Here is a 17592-nt window from a genome sequence, read left to right on the forward strand (position 1 = left end):
CGAATAAACGCACAAACATAAAATAAAACATAGAACAAATGTATACTGAATATAGATAGGCTATATATATATATATATATATATATATATGGATTTATAGAACATATAACAAATGGAAAGAAACAAAAAAGCGAGGAAATAGAGTTTAGATAAAAGAGTGGCAAATCTACCTCAGTTCCACACACCATTAAGGATCACCAAGATTATAAAACACAGGCACAGGCTTAACGCATAACCAATTACCTGGAGTTTTAGGATTTTTTTCTGTCTCTTTCTTTTTGTGAGTTTCTTCCGATGCGCTGGTAAGTCCTTTGATGTCCTTTCTTAATGGTGGAGTTTGCAATGCAGGTCAGAAGATATGCGATCACAACATTAAACTGAGTTTAGTTGGGCGAAGTTTAGGTTTTAACTGTTGGTCTGGTCACACCCCTTCTTCTCCTGACTGACCAATGGTTTCGTGGCAAAGTTTGAACGGGAGATTTCCTTTGTCTCTGGACCGCTCCTATGCATAATGAGGAACCTCCCTCAACACACAGATTGATTTTAACTATGAGCATTAAATAAATGTAAACGTTATTAAAAGTTATTATGCATGTGTTGTAAAATAGCTGGAGAAACGTACGTAATGATAGTAAACTCGACACTCTAAACACATTAGCTAGCATCAAGGCATTTCTACACTATATAAGGCTCTAAAAGGACTTTATAAAAGCATACATATACTGTTTTAACTACTTTTGACATAGGGTATATATAGGGTGTATATAGATTGCCAATAGATTAGATTAGATTAGATTCAACTTTATTGTCATTACACATGTACAAGTACAATGCAACGAAATGCAGTTTAGGTCTAACCAGCAGTGCAATAGCAGCAAGTGCAGGATACAGGAATAAGTTATAAAGTGCAGTTATAGAAAACTATGGTGATATTTACAGATGGGATGGATGTACTATGAACATTATATACAGGTTGGATAAGCTATGAACAGATTTACAATATATGAATATATGTGCAGGTTGCTATTAATAATCAGTAGTGTGCAGATAGATAAACATGATTACAAGTGTATATGTTACAATATATGAATATATGTACAGGGATAGATGAACATGATTACATGTGTATATGTTACAATATATGAATATATGTACAGGGATAGATAAACATGATTACAAGTGTATATGTAACAATATATGAATATATGTGCAGGTTGCTATTAATAATCAGTAGTGTGCAGATAAATAAACATGATTACAAGTGTATATGTTACAATATATGAATATATGTGCAGGTTGCTATTAATAATCAGTAGTATGCAGATAAATAAGCATGATTACAGTGTATATGTATAGTGGGTGTGTACATAATTACAAATGCCCATATGCAGTGGGTATGTACAGTTCAATAAGTAAACAGCTCAATGTGGTGCAGTGAATTTGCAAATTTTAAACGTGCAAATGTTAAACAGTGCAGTTATTGCGAGGAGTTTAAGTAAGAGGAGAGTGGGGGGTGTATTGGGGGGGGGGGGGGGGCGGCAAAAGAGTCAGTGGGAGGCAAAAGAGTCAGTGGGGGGCAGAGTTCAGGAGGGAGACAGCTCTGGGGAAAAGCTGTTCCTCAGTCTGCTGGTTTTTGTCCTTGGGAGCCTGAAGCGCCTGCCGGAGGGCAGGAGAGAAAACTGTCTGTGAGCAGGGTGAAAGGTGTCCTTCAGAATACTGCGTGCTCAGCGCAAACAGTGTTTCTTCTGGATGTCCTCTATGGCTGGCAGTGTGGTCCCTGTGATGCGTTGGGCAGTTTTCACCACCCGCTGCAGTGCCTTACGCTCAGCAACAGAGCAGCTTCCATACCAGACTGTGACACAGTTTCTCAGGATGCTCTCTATTGTGCAGCGGTAAAAGTTCACCAGGACGGCTGATGAAAGCTGGTTCTTCTTCAGTTGCCTTAAGAAGAATAGGCGCTGGTGAGCCTTCTTGATCAGGCTGGAGGTGTTGGTGGTCCAGGAAAGGTCCTTTGAGATGTGGGTCCCCAGGAACTTAAAGGATGAGACAGGCTCAACGGCCATCCCACTGATGTGGATGGGATCATGTGAACCTGTTCGTCCCTTTCTGAAGTCCACAATGAGCTCCTTGGTCTTTTTGGTGTTAAGGAGCAGATTATTGTCGGTGCACCGAGTGGCCAGATGCTGTATCTCCTCCCTGTAGGCCGTCTCATCATTGTTGCTGATTAGACCAATCACTGTGGTGTCATCTGCAAATTTGATGATGGTGTTGGATCTATTAACAGGCCTACAGTCAACGGTAAAAAGGGAGTAGAGGAAGGGGCTCAGCACACAGCCCTGTGGTACACCAGTGTTGAGTGTGACGGTGGTGGAGCAGATGTGGCCTGATCTAACATTCTGAGGTCTGTTAGTCAGAAAGTCCATAATCCAGTTGCAGAGTGATGTGTCAATATCCAAGTTCCTTAGTTTGATCAGTAACTTGGAGGGTATGACAGTGTTGAATGCAGTTGTGAATGAAGTCCACAAACAGCATTCGTGCATAAGTGTTTTTATTGTCCAGGTGTGTGAGTACAGAGTGCAGTGCTATAGAGACTGCATCATCTGTGCTCCTGTTGCTACGGTAGGCCAACTGATGTGGGTCCAGTGTGGGTGGCAGAGAGTCTTTTAGATGTGCCAGGACCAACCGCTCGAAGCACTTCATGATGATGGGTGTGAGTGCTACAGGGCGGTAGTCATTCAGGCATGTTGGGCTGGAGTGTTTGGGCACTGGCACAATAGAGGTGGTTTTAAAGCATGTTGGCACAGCTGCTAGGTTGAGCGACAGGTTGAAAATGTCTGTGAATACCTCAGCGAGCTGTTCTGCACATACTTTGAGGACACGCCCAGGAATACCGTCTGGTCCAGCAGCCTTACGCCCATAGATACGACTCAGTGCCGTGTGTACTTCTGAGGAGGTGAGTGTGATAGGTGAGTGGTCGGTGGAGGAAGTGATCCTGGTGTAGGGTTCTTTATTGTCTCTATCAAAGCGGGCATAAAAGTCATTTAGCTCGTTCAGGAAGGAGACGTCAGTGGCTGTGGGTGTGGACTGGCTGGGTTTGTAGTTGGTGATGGTCTGGATGCCCTGCCACATGCGCCGAGGATCAGAGTTAGAAAAGTGCTCCTCTAGCTTAAGCTTATAGCAGTGCTTGGCCTTTTTGATGCCCCTCTTCAGATTAGCCCTGGAAGTGCTGTAGGCCTGTGCATCTCCTGATCTGAAGGCAGTGTTGCGTGCCTTCAGCAGGAGGCGCACCTCCTTGTTCATCCATGGCTTCTGATTCGGGTATGTGGTGATTTGTTTCTGGGTTGTAACACTGTCTATGGTGGTGTTGATATATTCCAGAACAGAGGAAGTGTAACTGTCAATGTCTGTGTGAGAGCAATGTGTGGCCTGGGAAGCAAGCATACCCCAGTCTGTGTGTTGAAACCTGTCCTGGAGTGTGGAGTCTGCCCCCGCTGGCCACACTTTGATGGTCCTCACTGATGGCTTCACACGGTCGATGAGGGGTGAGTATTTGGGGGTATGGAACAAAGAAAGGTGATCTGACTGACCCAGGTGGGGGAGGGGGGTCACAGCGTATGCTTCAGCTATGTTTGTGTAAACATGGTCCAATGTTTTGTTTCCCCGTGTGTGGCAGAGAATGTTTTGATGGAATTTAGGGAGCACTGTCTTTAAGTTTGAGTGATTAAAATCCCCCGCAACAATAAAAGCAGCTTCCGGGTGAGCAGTCTGTTGTTTGCTGATGGCTGCATGAAGTTCGTTCATAGCCAGCTTTGCATCAGCGTCGGGAGGAATATAAGCAGCAGATATTATGGTGGATGTGAACTCCCGTGACAGATAAAAAGGTCTACATTTAACCATTAGGAATTCCAGGTTAGCAGAGCAATGTCTCCCAACGACGACAGAGTTTGTGCACCAAGCTTTGTTAATATAAATGCATAATCCTCCGCCTCTGGTCTTACCGGAGTCATCCGCCGTTCTGTCCGCTCGGAATGTGTGGTGCTCCGTTAGCGATACAGCGTTGTCTGGTATCCCGCTGTTTAGCCATGTTTCTGTGAAAATCCTGACGTTACAGTTCCATAATCTTTTGCTGTGATTGATGCACAGTCGAATCTCATCCATTTTGTTCACCAGTGACCGTACATTGGCGAGAAAAATGCTGGGTAAAGAGAGCCGGTGTGGTGTTAGCTTTAGCTTAGCTCTTAGCCCGCCGCGCTTCCCCCGTCTTTGTTTACGTTCTCTGCGCGGTCTGCGAGCACTTCCGCCCGGCCGGGCAGGGCGCCCAGCCCCGGGTGTTCTGGCGATCTCATGGATGAGTTGAAGATTGCTAATAATGCCCCGGGTGTTCTGGCGATCTCATGGATGAGTTGAAGATTGCTAATAAAACTGTCCGGAATGCACAAACCAATATCCAAAAGCTCCTGTCGGGTGTACGATGTAAAGGTACCACTGTTCTGCACGAACAGACCCGAAATGAGCAGGAATAATACTGCAAAAATGCAGAAACTGGAGAGACCCTGAGCCTCGCGTTGTGCACGCGCCGCCATCTTTAGCAAATATAGTGAGATTAGATTCAGCGGGAGATCCTTGATGAACACTGCGACTAGCACAGCTCTTATCTGGGTAGATAGGTTGCAGCGCTTGCCAGAGTGTGTGTGTGTGGTCACGTGATGTGCATTTTCAGTGTTTTAGTGTGGACGGAGAGATGTTCAGAAACGCTGGGTAAAACGCTAGTGTGGACACTAATCTTTTTCATTCTAAAACGGCGTTTTAAAACTAAAACGCACTAGTGTAAATGTGGCCTGAGTCTCCTCTGCATGGGTTTATGACTCCTGGTGCCACAAAGTCTGTGCCTCTTTGACACCTCACTTATGTAGAGGTAAGCCAGAGATGGTTGCCCAAACTTCAAAATACATTCCTGCCCCTCGCAGTAATGTATTTCTTAAAACTTTCGTGTTTGGTATCACTACGTTTCTCCTGCCATTTTACAACACATGATGCATAGTGCATGATCATAATCACCTTGGCTTAAATTATTTAATGCTTTGAGTTAATAGGCTCGTTTGAGGTGCGCCTCGCCTTGACTGCATTGTAAACGAGAGCAGGCGTGTGCAGTTAGAGGAGGGCTCAAAAATTACATTAGAAGTCGGACACTTGCCGAATCTCGCTGTTTAGCCACCTGGAAACATCACCAGTGGTGGAGATCTCATTCGCGTTTTATCGCAGACGAATGACCTCATGAAAAAATACTATGGTGATTTATAATAAATATTATAGCATTTTTTAACATGTTTTTTCAGTATTGGGTTATGTTTATAGTTGTTGTGATACCAGAGCAACTCTATGCAACTAATATGGTTCAAAAACACTACAGTGTACATTACTATAGTTTTTTTAATGTGGGAGTGGATGCAATAGAAATATCACTGTTTTTACAAAAAGATGTTCAGAATTACAGAAAATGAACAGCTCATTAACTAAAAGGGTGTATTTAAAATCTAATTCTGCATATTCAACAAACGTTAAAAGAATAACAAAATAAACAGCATATACAGCAAGAAAACTTTCAAGAAACCTAATTTGGCTACATTATAAATGAAGTAGCCATAGCTAGATGCTTTTGAGTGACGGGTCATGACAAATGTTTTTTTGACATAAAGAAATTCTTAGGGGGTTAATTATATTGACCTGCTTATTAGGTCTATATAAACTGCTTTTACTCCAGCCAGACTAAAATAAATAGCCCAAGACTTTCTCCAGAATAAAAACTATTAGACTGTGGAAAAAAACTGTGAAAATGTTCTTGGTCTATTAAACATGACTTTTGACTTCACATACATATACATATGTGTGTGTTTGTGTGTCTTGTTTACTACACCCTTTTCACTTCTCATATGAAACCACAAAAAGATGAGGCATAATGACAAAACAGTCTGATTACCTTTGTATGTCTGAATATATGTGTGTATTGGATTGACTTTCATGGAATAACGCTGCATAAAAATTACAATACAAAATTCACACAAACATACAAAAAGTGAAAATGACAACAAGCAGCACTTTAAACTGAGAGAGAAATAAAATACAGCACACACACATCCTAATGATTTATTAGTAACATTAAGTTATATTGGATAGGTCACGTTATGTTTTACAAAGATGTGTTTTGTTTTTGTTTGCGTGTAAATCTAAATAAATAACCATATGTAATGCTATTTATGACTTTTTTTAATTATCAACAAAAATACAAAAAAGGTATTCAACAAATCCAGGTATAAACCTTAGTTAAACAAGATAATAAAGTGTAATGTATCAGTCTCATCCAATGAGCATTCAGCTGTGTCGTCAGCCAGTCATTTCCCATCATGCTTTTGGTAACGCAGTCTTTTGAGAGCAACTGCTGCCGACTGCTCTATCTGAGGTACCCGCCTCGCGATCGCGAGAGTTTTTTGGCACACGTCAGCGTGACATCAGAGCGAGGCGAAGGCAAGGCAGACACAGTTCTAACCGGCATGCATCTTGCGGTGATCACTGGTGATCAATTCTGCGCAGATTTTGGTCATCTCAAACGAGCCTAATGTATCTTATCATGCTTTCGGGCGGACCCTTTTTTCATATTTTCATATTTCGGATTTTTCATATTAGCCACCCAGAGACAAAGAAAATTTCCCGCTCAAACAGTCAGACAGGTCAGTCAGTAGAAAAGGGGTGTGACATGCCACCAAAGTTTAAAACCCAGCTGCATGCACAACTCTGAGCAGAAGATCCGAAAGCAGTTTTTGTTTTTTGAGAGGCGCCGCGTAGCTCGTCCGCGCTCACGTTTTCTTAGTTTTACGGCAAAGTAAAACCCATTTTAAAGTTGCGATAACGTATCCTCCGATCTGCATTGCAAACTCCACGTATCAAGAAAGGACAACTAAGGACTCCCCAGCGCATCGGAAGAAACTCACAAAAAGAGAGAGACAGAAAAATCATAAAACTCCAGGTATTTGGTTATGCGTTAAGGCTGTGCTCCTTATGAAAAAGATGTTTTTATAATATTGGTGATCCTAAATAGTGTGTGGAACTGAGGTAGATTTGCCATTCTTTTATCTAAACTCTATTTCCTCACTTTTCTGTTTCTTTCCGTTTGATATATATTCTATAGATCCATATATATATATAGCCTATCTATATTCAGTATACGTTTGTTCTATGTTTGATGTTATGTTTGTGCGTTTGTTCGTTAAATGTCAGACTAATCAAAAAAATCCCATTATAATCAAATAGATTGTATTGTTTGGCTCACAGAAAAAGTCACTGAAACGATTGATTCCTTTGCTACAAGCTGATATTAAGTTAATCAAAACTTATGAATGATTAATCTACTTCACAAGGAGTAGTAATAATTTCCTTTCTAAAGAAATAGATCATTACAGTCCGCTCGGACGAGCGGGAGAGGTCTGGTTATATTTATTTGGTCAAATTAACAATAAGTTAATTCAGAATATTAATGATTAATAATGATTTGTTATTCTTGATAATTAATTTCATAAGTCCAGCCAGGCGGAATCATATATATTGAAGGAGACGGAGTTCTACCTTCAAATCCATCAACCTTTATTCAACGTTTATCCTTTTTCTCAAACAGCCTGTTTCTCATCACTTTGATTATATATATTTAATTGATTATCTGAATGAGTATTTAACTTTGAATTGATTTAACTAATGAATAAGTTAACACTGCTTGCTGTAAGAATGTTCAGTGTCCTTGTTTCTCTTTTCGCCTGTCTATTTTAACTTTGTTTGCAGGAGACACACACAAACTAGGTCATAGGTCATGGAGATCTCTCTCTTTCTCCATCTGTCCCTCTGAATGGAGTGCCAATGCAAAGGAGAAGAAACACACCTGTTCTAGTGTCATGATATTGTCTGCATTATTATAGCTGTTTGATTGATCTGTTTTTGATTAAAATTAATTTTAATGTAATTCCTTTTGTATAAAGTTAGACACTGTGTGTAGTCAGGATATTGTATCAGACTGTTGATCGATACAGTCTTGGACCAGTTTGATAACACAGCTGAACGTACAAGAAACATCCTTGAGTATTTAACACAGATGGTCTCTTGTGTCTATTGTGTTCCTAGTTTAGCTTTTTTACAGGTCGGAAATCAACTCTTAATAACTTAGGGTCGACCTAACCCCTAGGATCCATGTCGCCATCCATATCTGGAATTAGATACAATTCTTTCTTGACGCACTAAGGCCATCCATATCTGGAGTTAGATACAATGCTTCATTGATGCACGCATTTAGAATTGTCTATTTTTGTTGAAACCAATGCGAACTGTTTACCTGTGTAATGGAGGCCAGCAAGAAGGTGCTGTGCAGGTAGACCTCACTCGTCTGACCTCTAAAAAAAGGTGCTCTAGCGACAAACGCTAGAGGCCGTGGTCTTTAGCCTCCTTGGTAGAGCAACCGACTCCCATGCGGAAGGTTGCCGTTTCGATACCAGCTCGGAGCAGGTTGGGTGGTGTAGGACCGGCGGGGTTACATTGGTGCCGTGAACCGAATGGAAGTGAGGTTTAGGGGGTGAGTGTAACTGAGGCCAGCTAGTAAGTGTTGTGCAGGTAGACCTCACTCCTCTGACCTCTAAAAAAGGTGCTCTAGCGACAGACGCTAGAGGCCACGGTCTTTAGCCTCCTTGGTAGAGCAACCGACTCCCATGCGGAAGGTCGTCGGCTTGATACCAGCTCGGAGCGGGTTGGGTGGCGTAGGACTGGTGGTATTACACATGGATCCCACCTTTTCTGGACTTGTGTAAAGAGTATAATTGCTGAGTTGTACTGTAAGTCAGATCGGCCTGCGAACTCATACGAGTGTGAAGCCCTTCTGCCATAGAACTGCAAATTATCTTCAGTAAATATATATATATATATATATATATATATATATATATATATATATATATATATATATATATATATATATATATATATATATATATATATAAAGCCCCTGATCTTTTGCAATATGCTGCACTTAACTAAAAATATGGTGTATAACATTTATTTTGTTATCTAAGTACTGAAATTTACCGCGTACATCCCGCACATTCCACCTAACGCATGTTGTCACATGATGTTTAAAAAAATTCCACCACTGCACTTCATTTATTCATTATTTTGAAGACCTGAAGCTGATGAGGTAATAATACAACTCTTTCGCGAAACTAATTAGTTCTGACTACTGATGAAGCTTAACATTTGTTTCCACAGTATAAAATATGTGTAGTTTTGGTGAAATAAAATAACTGTAATGGATAAAATGTTCATCATATCAATGCATACATGTGAATTAGTCAGAAAAACGTAAATTGTTCTAGCTTTCTAGATATGATATAGATATCTAGGCATATTTATCTTGATATGATATAGCCAGTCACATCTGTTTCCGTAATAGTTAAATCACAGTGAGTTCATGCATCTCGCACATTATTTTATAGCTTCTTTTATAACATGCTATATCAGCTAGCACAAAATTATAAATCGACTTTATTCTTATGGAAATACCTGAGATGGCTGGAAGAAGACATACAGTTGAAGTCTGATTAGCCCCAGTTGAATTATTAGCCCCCCTGTTTATTTTTTTCCCTAATTTCTGTTTAACGAAGAGAAGATTCTTTCAAAACATTTCTGAACATAATAGTATTAATAACTAATTTCTAATAACTGATTTATTTTATCTTTGCCAAGATTACAGTAAATAATATTTAACTAGACATTTTTTAAGACACTTCTATACAGCTTAAAGTCACATTTAAAGGCTTTAAAGGTTAGGGTAATTAGGCAAGTTATTGTATAACGATGGTTTGTTCTGTAGAATATCAGAAAAAAAAATTTTGCTTAAAGGGGCTAATAATTTTGACCCTAAAGGTTTTTTTTTTTAAACTGCTCTTATTCTAGCTGAAATAAAACAAATAAGAATTTCTTCAAAAGAAAAAATATTATCAGACATACAGTGGAGATTTCCTTGCTCTGTTAAACATAATTTGGGAAATATTTAAAAAAAAGAAAATACAATTCAAAGGGGAGCTAATAATTCTGACTTCAACTGTATATACATTTATTATCGCAGTCGTGTAAATCAGTTAAAGCCTTTTTATGTTTATTCAGATCTTATTTTCATTCACTACAGCAATAGCTGGATGCCTTCAACCATATTAAGGATTTCCTGGAATGATCTACTACTTTTGTGAGGCATATATGGAATTTCTGCTCAATGAATGAATGAAACAGGCATTAGATGCATTTAAAGTGCTACAATGCACACATCAATTTATTTTGAGGAAAACTGAAAAAAAATCTCCCTCTAAAGAAATTTGAAGTAACCACATTTCTAGCACTTAGATCTTTATTTTTTGTACTATTTTTGATAAAATTGTTATTATGTCAAAAATAGTAGTCTATTGAATATCAATATTTTGCAAGGTATTGAATTTAGAAATTCCAGTATCTTGACAACATTACACCTCAGTTATTCACTTTGTCCAACTGAACATGTTTGTAGCTTTGTATCACACTGGATAACTCACACTATAAAATAAATCATATTTTCAGATTTAAGGACATGCAGAAAATGAAATTTTCAAAAAACAAACAGAAACGTCCAGGGCTGCGTTTCCCGATAACGATTGATCTTAGCACTTAAGAGCGTTTTCTACGAGTCATTTTGCGAACGTTCGTTATTGTTTCACGTGCGTTTCCCAAAAATGCACTTAACACAATTGCACGTAGCCCAGCTTTAAGTGCAACTTAGGAGTCGCTATCCGTTTGTTAAGTGCTGAAATGTCACGCTATAGAATGGCTCGTTATTGTTGCACATGTTATAGCAATCCATATAATTCTTCTTCTACTTGTGTGAATGTATATTCAACTCGAATAACATAAAAAAAAATATTTTTGAGCCAGTTTAAAAACATAAATTAACTGGAAATGTCGTACTGTAAAAACACTGTCTTGCTCCAATCTCGCATAAAACTAATTCTAACAGTCCTTGCCGGAAATGACATCAGCATCATTTTCGATATTTATATGAAACCTTAATTAAGTAGAATTATTTATCAATTTCTTTATCAAAAATTGCTTATCTCACATCAAAATAAATAAATAAGTAAATAAATAAATAAATAAATAAGCTCTTACATTTATTTTTGAAAAGTTTAGCCTAATTATTAATTATTATTATTTGTATATTGAATTGTGTAATGTGTAGAAAATATAAATGAATAGAGATATACGTACAAATAAAATGAATAATGACTTTGAAGAGAAGTAAATTGTAGGTGCAATTTGCCGGTTGTCCAGCAGGTGCCCTCATAACTCTGTCTTCTTACGATGCACTTAAGGCTTTACGATTACTCCAGAGCACTCGTAGATCCACTAAGATTTTCAAGTGCTACTTAAGTTACGATGCTTTTGGGAAACAGACCGTAATATTAAGATCAGTCGTACGATCATTTCTACGAACTTCTTAGGCTTACGATGCTTTTGGGAAACGCAGCCCAGGTTGTGTACGTAACCCACGTTCCCCGAATAGGGAATGGAGACGTGTGTCTGTATAAACAGACTTTGGGAGTGCTTTAGATGACCAATCATTTCTGAAGATATAAAAACGGGCCAATGAAATGCCAATTGAATTGGCGGAGCTTAGCTCCTCAGCTGAAACTGATGAGCCAATTATTCAATTCAATTCAGCTTTATTTGTATAGCGCTTTTACAATGTAGATTGTGTCAAAGCAGCTTCACATAAATGGTCATAGTAACTGGAACAGTGTAGTTCAGTTTTTAGTGTTTAAGTTTAGTTCAGTTTAGCTCAGTTCAGTGTGATTTAAAATCATTACTGAGAGTTCAAACACTGAAGAGCAAATTCATCGATGCGTAGCTCTAGTTAATCCTGAACCATGCGAGCCAGTGGCGACAGCGGAAAGGGGAAAAAAACTTCACCTGATAGGAGTTAAGAAAAAAAACAAAAGTCAAAAGTCTTGTGCAGAGCTTCAGTCACCGCGGTGGAGGCTGGAAGATGGCCTCAGCGAAGACTCGTCTGTCCCTGGAGCGTCGCTGGAATCAGACTCATGTTCTCCACTCCCCATGACCATCAGCGCAGCAGCAGCTCAGGATATGGCCTGGTCCCGGATATGGAAACCTTGGGATCATCTCGTCGCTGGTCTTGGATCCAATCAGTGACTCTGCATAATCTGAGGACCTCAGGATGAGTATCCCCAGGTGAAAATAGAGAATAAAGAGAATAATTAGCGTAGCTGCTGTTCATAGTGTATATAAGCAAGATGCAGAAGCCTGTGTGGAACCCGCTAGGTGATGCATTGAGTTTATGCTTTACTAAACAGATAGGTCTTTAATCTAGTTTTGAACTGGGAGAGTGTGTCTGAGCCTCGGACGTTATCAGGATGGCTATTCCAGAGTGTAGGAGCCATGAAAGAGAAGGCTCGACCTCCTTTACTCGATTTTGCTATTCAAGGTACTACCAGAAGCCCTGAGTTTTGAGATCTTAAAGAGCGAGTTGGATTGTAGCGAGACAGGTTGGTTAGATAAACCTGAGCTAGATTATTTAGAGCTTTATAGGTGAGAAGTAGTATTTTAAATTCAATACGAAACTTAACAGGCAGCCAGTGTAAGGAGGATAAAATTGGGGTGATAAGATCATATTTTCTAGACCTGGTAAGAACTTTGGCAGCTGCATTTTGTACTAGCTGAAGTTTGTTAATAGAGGATGCTGGGCAGCCAGCAAATAGAGCATTACAGTAATCCAGCCTCGAAGTCATAAAATGGACTAGCTTTTCTGCATCTGAGATGGATAGCATATTTCGTAATTTAGCGATATTTCTCAGATGAGGGGAACATGGGTTACGTACGTAACCTGGACGTTCTCCTTCATATGGGAACTTCTATGCGTGTCTGTATAAACAGACTTTGGGAGACTGTCTGGAAAGCGCCACAGCAACCAAGCCCGTCACACTCCTGATGTGTAGTTTGCCAAGCCAAAGGTTGAGCGCACTGACATCACCAAGAGCGCAACCTTCCAACGTCCCCTAGGCCCAACATATTACCATTACATGGGAATAAATGTTTAAGTTTAATCGGGGTTCGTAAGTGTGCTTTTACCTAGCTAATATAGACTAGGGATTTTTGGAAATACGACAGTACGTTGGGAAGCGTCAGTCCCCGCAGGGGGAGGACGTGGCGGAGACCAACTGCTACGCAGAAGGGGAGACCTGATGGTAAGGAGGCATATGGACTAGGCCTAATGAGGGGGAGTGCTACATATGATAAGCTGGTTAGCGGTTAGAAAAAGACACGGGACCGCCTGATAAGAGGAACACACCGTGGTAATAATGCATATGGCATCACCGATCCTCAATATGCATGTAGACCAAATGGGCGTACCAACACACTGAGCCATGCATTCGACTCCATTCCTCCACTGAGACGATGATGGGGGCCTCGGAGGAACTCTCTAGGGATCGCCTGAGAAGGGAAACTTACTAGCAGAGTAGAAAATAGCGCACACATCTCCGGGTTAGGGAGCATGGCGCAGCAAGCGTTTGTGACACCAAGCTTAATTCCCTCTTGTAGAGTGCACTCTCACGTTAGGAGGGTGCGGCTCGCCCTGGCATTGATAAGCGAGGGCGATGGCATCAACTAACCAGTGGGCCAACCTCTGTTTTGATCTGGCACTTTCCTTCTGCCGACCACCATAACAGATAAAGAGCTGTTTACATGATCTTACATTCTGCGTTTGTTCCACGTAAAGGCGCAAAGCGCGAACGGGACAAAGCAGTGAATGGGTTGAGCCTGCCTCCTCCGAAGGCAGCGCTTGCAGGTTCACCACCTGATCTCTAAATGGGGTGGTAGGAACCTTGGGCAAATAGCCAGGCCGGGGTCTCAGGACAACGTGAAAGTAACCGGGCCTGAATTCAAGGCACGATTCGCTGTGCGAAAATGCCTCCAGATCCCCAACTCTCTTGAATGACGCCAATGCAATCAGCAGAGCTGTCTTTAATGACAGAATTTTAAGAGATACTGACTCGAGTGGCTCGAACGGATCTCTCTGCAGACCAGCTAGGACTGGAGAGAGATCCCAAGAGGGCATGGGAGGGGGGCGGGATGGATTTAACCTCTGCGCACCTCTGAGGAATCAGATGATTAGATCATGCTTCCGGAGCGTGTTGCCTTCTACCGCGTCCTGATGAGCGGAGATCGCAGCCACGTAAACCTTCAGAGTGGAGGGTGACAGCCTGCGCTCCAGTTTATCCTGAAGGAAGGATAACACAATGCTAATCTGGCAAGTTCGGGGGTCTTCTCAGCGAGAAGCGCACCACTCAGAGAATAGACTCCACTTCAGGGCGTAGGCATGCCTCATAGAGGGTGCTCTAGCCTGTGTGATGGTGTTAAGTACCGCGGGCGGTGGGTCACCTAAGTCTTCCGCGCTCCGTCTATGGACCACACGTAGAGGTTCCAGAGATCTGGACGTGGGTGCCAGATGGTGCCCCGTCTCTGAGAAAGGAGGTCCTCCCTTAGGTGGATGCGCCAAGGAGGGGCCGCCACAAGGAGTGTGAGCTCCGAAACCCATGTCCGGTTGGGCCAGAGGGGCGCAACAAACAAGACCTGCTTTTGCACAAGGCCTGACTTTGCAAAAGTTTGTGCGATTAGGCTCACTGGGGGTTGCTCACTGCAGTTCAGTCTGCACAGATTTAGGATTGGCCTTAACCATCTGCTCTTTTTGGGCACGATGAAATATGGGCTGTAAAACCCGGACCTCATCTTGGCTGGAGGGACCTGCTCGATTGCATCCTTCGCCAGGAGGACAGCAATCTCCTCTCGCAAGACAGGGGCGCTCTCGGGGATCACCCTCGTAAAAAAGGACACGCGTGAACTTGGGAGGACGAATAGCGAACTGAATCGCATAGCCGAGTCAGACCGTCCGTTGAGCCACAGCAACGTGCTGAGTGGCGCTAACCAAGCCAGCAGAGCGCGTGCTAATGGCACCATCGGAGCGATCACTGGCGTGCCAGTGGAGGAGCAGCTTGGGATGAGAGTGCTCATCCTGGGAAGCAGAGCGTCCCGAGGAAGAGCTGAAAATAAGAGTTTCTCTTACCTTCGTCCCTGGATCCCGCGGTGAGGCCGGAGTAAGAGAAAGGAGGGGTCCCGGCGCTGCGAGCTGGAAGGCGGAGCGTCCCAGACTGGCAGTGCTCGGGTTTGCGCATCCGGAGAGAGAGGAAACTGCTCTTTTGGAAATTGGTTGCCGCTGGCCCGGAGGCCGGCAACGATGAGTTTAGAGTCATTGAGGACTAATGTAATAATCCTCAGCCCCCAACCAAAGAAAGAGCAGGTCCCCTCTTCTCCAAATGGCCCGTCAATGGCCCGCAAATGTTTAGTTTGGCTAATTAAAGTCAGTTTTTTTTCTTTAATCCCTGCTTTTCTAAATTACTTTCATGAAGGTACAATATCAATAAGAAACATAATTGAAGTTTCGGGAACTATAGCCTGGTAATTATACACTGGCAAATTTACATAAGCTAATTGAGTTGTTAGTTTGAAATTGTTAATATGGAATGTGTATATGAATATTTGAGGCTATAATATTTTTTATTTATTTATAATTTGAAGATAATAATTATTTTAATCCTTACAGAGCCAAAAATATTAACTTTATACATCAGTGGTTATAACATGTTGACTTGTCCGTTTAGTAGTGCCATTGGAAGAACTTTACTCAATTTGCACAAAACCAAAGACCTGTATCTTAATGAACACCTTTGGAATATTCGCTGTAAGCCTATCGATGCCTTAATTAGTTTATTCTTGAGTGGGGGCCTGAATGGGAGCAAATCCCTAATGCAGCCTTCCAAGATTTTCACACCAGCAAAGGGACGGATTGACTTTGAGGGAAAATCTTTTGCTTGAGGTACTTTTGATTATATGATTCAATACAAAGTAACATTTCCTTGTTTTTTACATTACATATATATTTAAGAGCTGACCTTAATTTTGTGTTCCTCGTCTATATTCCTGAGAAATCCTGAGATATATATCATTCAGGTCAAGCCAATTCTCAGTTAACAGGTTAACCCAGTGAGTGCCTGTAGAGGTACTAGCAGGTAAGACCGGATTTAGCACATGTTCTTTAAGAGGTTCAGTTGAGGGAGCTATCTTAATGAAGAGATTGAGAGCATGGTGCTCAACAAGACATGGGGAGAGAGAGAGGAGAAGATAAAGTGGGATAATTAGGCTAAGTGAGGTTTGACCTGTGACATGGATTCAAAAAAGAAGTTTAATGTATAATGGTTATCTTTGCTAAAATAATGTTTTTTACTGTCTGCAAAGTGCTTCTGGATGTTCCAATGTTTAATGTCAGCAGGGGCAGCTCACAATCTCAAGTTTGAATCTTCGGCCAGATTATGCAGTGTATGTCTGCAAATGTTTAGACAGGCTGTTAAAGAACATTGTTTGGTGCAGCGTGTTTGATGTTTGGCCTTATAATCTGGCTAAAACTGTTTAATAGATCAAATGGACTAACTAAAACTCATTTTAGTCGCCTCACAGCAAGAAGGTTGCATGTTCATTTCTGCGTAGAGTTTGCATGGTCTCCTCATGTGCTCCAGTTTTCCCCACAATCAAAAGACATGCGGTATAAGTAAGTTGGGTAAACTAAATTGCCAGAAGCGAATGAATGTGTGTGAATTGCAGTGTGAGTGCTTCCCAGAACTGGATTGCAGCTGGAAGGGACTCTGCCACATAAAACATATACCAGAGTAAGTGGTGGATCATTCCCCTTCTAATTCAGGGACTGAGCTGAAGGATAGTAAGTGAGTGAGGAGTGATGTTCTTTGAAGTTACACATTTAGACTTTAAAACACCTTTACCTCGAAAACAACAAAATCTACTCACCATGTAGCTATGAGAAAGGACACAGTTTAAGAAATACAGTTTCAATAGTGACATAAAAACACTTTATAAAATAAAACTGTATTGTAAAAACTGAAATATTGTGAACTTTACGTTTTAAAAATAACCTAAAGACATTTGTAAATACCGTGGAGGGTTATTTAGACTTATAAATATCATATAAGTTGAAATTTAGGGGTTAGTGGCTGTCCCAAACAGTAACCCCTAAATTTAAACTTTTTAATGTGATGTTTATTTTTTAAATTTAAAATAGTAATATGGTATTGTTTTCAATGGATAGTGGAAAGAATTGAATACTGAAATGTATTTTGAATGTGAGACAGTACACCTACTTTACAACAATTCTGTAGCATGAACTTTTTTTTTACATTATATCCAAGCAGCAAATAATAAACAAAACAGTACAAAATAATAATAACATGAATGAACCTTAAATAATACAAAAGAAAATACATTACATTCAGGGGGGTCAGTCCATATAAGTTGACAAAAGCTTAGAGAACTTTAAGGCACTTTTTGTTTTTACTTGTTTTATAGATTTATGTAAAATGTTGAAATCAATTTTAAATGCTTTGAAACATGGAGAAACGT

The sequence above is a fragment of the Danio rerio genome, chromosome 5, assembly GCF_052040795.2.
Source record: "Danio rerio strain M-AB ecotype USA chromosome 5, GRCz13ab, whole genome shotgun sequence".
Lineage (NCBI taxonomy): Eukaryota > Metazoa > Chordata > Actinopteri > Cypriniformes > Danionidae > Danio > Danio rerio.